The sequence below is a fragment of the Musa acuminata genome, unplaced genomic scaffold (assembly GCF_036884655.1).
Source record: "Musa acuminata AAA Group cultivar baxijiao unplaced genomic scaffold, Cavendish_Baxijiao_AAA HiC_scaffold_105, whole genome shotgun sequence".
NCBI classification, from domain to species: domain Eukaryota; kingdom Viridiplantae; phylum Streptophyta; class Magnoliopsida; order Zingiberales; family Musaceae; genus Musa; species Musa acuminata.
The window spans coordinates 85,001-87,500 of record NW_027020384.1 but is presented as its reverse complement, the minus strand read 5'-3'; positions in this window follow the sequence as shown (position 1 = coordinate 87,500).

Below are 2,500 nucleotides of genomic sequence, written 5' to 3'. Positions count from 1 at the left end.
GCTGTTTTGGCCTGTTTTTGGTCCGTTCTTGCATGGCGCGGTGACCGTCGTGAGCGGAGCAAAACGTCAGCCATCTCAGCACCCTGGAACCCCCCGGGTGGCACAGGGCTGGATGGGGCTTTCGTATAGCAGGGACGGTGCTGCCTCACGCTTCGCTCGCTGTTCGCCGCTCGCCGCTCGCTCGCGCAGCCAAAAATGACCAGTTTTGGCCCGTTTTTGGGCTGTTTTGGCCTGTTTATGGTCCGTTCTTGCGTGGTGCGGTGACCGTCGTGAGCGGAGCAAAACGTCAGCCATCTCAGCACCCTGGAACCCCCCGGGTGGCACAGGGCTGGATGGGGCTTTCGTATATAGCAGGGACGGTGCTGCCTCTCGCTTCGCTCGCTGTCCGCCGCTCGCCGCTCGCTCGCGCAGCCAAAAATGGCCAGTTTTGGCCCGTTTTTGGGCCGTTTTGGCCAGTTTTTGGCCTGTTCTTGCATTGCGCGGTGACCGTCGAGAGCGGAGCAAAACGTCAGCCATCTCAGCACCCTGGAACCCCCCGGGTGGCACAGGGCTGGATGGGGCTTTCGTATAGCAGGGACGGTGCTGCCTCTCGCTTCGCTCGCTGTCCGCCGCTCGCCGCTCGCTCGTGCAGCCAAAAATGGCCAGTTTTGGCCCGTTTTTGGGCCGTTTTGGCCAGTTTTTGGCCTGTTCTTGCATTGCGCGGTGACCGTCGAGAGCGGAGCAAAACGTCAGCCATCTCAGCACCCTGGAACCCCCCGGGTGGCACAGGGCTGGATGGGGCTTTCGTATAGCAGGGACGGTGCTGCCTCTCGCTTCGCTCGCTGTCCGCCGCTCGCCGCTCGCTCGTGCAGCCAAAAATGGCCAGTTTTGGCCCGTTTTTGGGCCGTTTTGGCCAGTTTTTGGCCTGTTCTTGCATTGCGCGGTGACCGTCGAGAGCGGAGCAAAACGTCAGCCATCTCAGCACCCTGGAACCCCCCGGGTGGCACAGGGCTGGATGGGGCTTTCGTATAGCAGGGACGGTGCTGCCTCTCGCTTCGCTCGCTGTCCGCCGCTCGCCGCTCGCTCGTGCAGCCAAAAATGGCCAGTTTTGGCCCGTTTTTGGGCCGTTTTGGCCAGTTTTTGGCCTGTTCTTGCATTGCGCGGTGACCGTCGAGAGCGGAGCAAAACGTCAGCCATCTCAGCACCCTGGAACCCCCCGGGTGGCACAGGGCTGGATGGGGCTTTCGTATAGCAGGGACGGTGCTGCCTCTCGCTTCGCTCGCTGTCCGCCGCTCGCCGCTCGCTCGTGCAGCCAAAAATGGCCAGTTTTGGCCCGTTTTTGGGCCGTTTTGGCCAGTTTTTGGCCTGTTCTTGCATTGCGCGGTGACCGTCGAGAGCGGAGCAAAACGTCAGCCATCTCAGCACCCTGGAACCCCCCGGGTGGCACAGGGCTGGATGGGGCTTTCGTATAGCAGGGACGGTGCTGCCTCTCGCTTCGCTCGCTGTCCGCCGCTCGCCGCTCGCTCGCGCAGCCAAAAATGGCCAGTTTTGGCCCGTTTTTGGGCCGTTTTGGCCAGTTTTTGGCCTGTTCTTGCATTGCGCGGTGACCGTCGAGAGCGGAGCAAAACGTCAGCCATCTCAGCACCCTGGAACCCCCCGGGTGGCACAGGGCTGGATGGGGCTTTCGTATAGCAGGGACGGTGCTGCCTCTCGCTTCGCTCGCTGTCCGCCGCTCGCCGCTCGCGCAGCCAAAAATGGCCAGTTTTGGCCCGTTTTTGGGCCGTTTTGGCCAGTTTTTGGCCTGTTCTTGCATTGCGCGGTGACCGTCGAGAGCGGAGCAAAACGTCAGCCATCTCAGCACCCTGGAACCCCCCGGGTGGCACAGGGCTGGATGGGGCTTTCGTATAGCAGGGACGGTGCTGCCTCTCGCTTCGCTCGCTGTTCGCCGCTCGCCGCTCGCTCGCGCAGCCAAAAATGGCCAGTTTTGGCCCGTTTTTGGGCTGTTTTGGCCAGTTTTTGGCCTGTTCTTGCGTGGTGCGGTGACCGTCGTGAGCGGAGCAAAACGTCAGCCATCTCAGCACCCTGGAACCCCCCGGGTGGCACAGGGCTGGATGGGGCTTTCGTATAGCAGGGACGGTGCTGCCTCTCGCTTCGCTCGCTGTTCGCCGCTCGCCGCTCGCTCGCGCAGCCAAAAATGGCCAGTTTTGGCCCGTTTTTGGGCTGTTTTGGCCTGTTTTTGGGCTGTTCTTGTGTGGCGCGGTGACCGTCGTGAGCGGAGCAAAATGTCAGCCATCTCAGCACCCTGGAACCCCCCGGGTGGCACAGGGCTGGATGGGGCTTTCGTATAGCAGGGACGGTGCTGCCTCGCGCTTCGCTCGCTGTTCGCCGCTCTCCGCTCGCTCGCGCAGCAAAAAATGGCCAGTTTTGGCCCGTTTTTGGGCTGTTTTGGCCAGTTTTTGGCCTGTTCTTGCGTGCCGCGGCGACCGTCGTGAGCGGAGCAAAACGTCAGCCATCTCAGCAC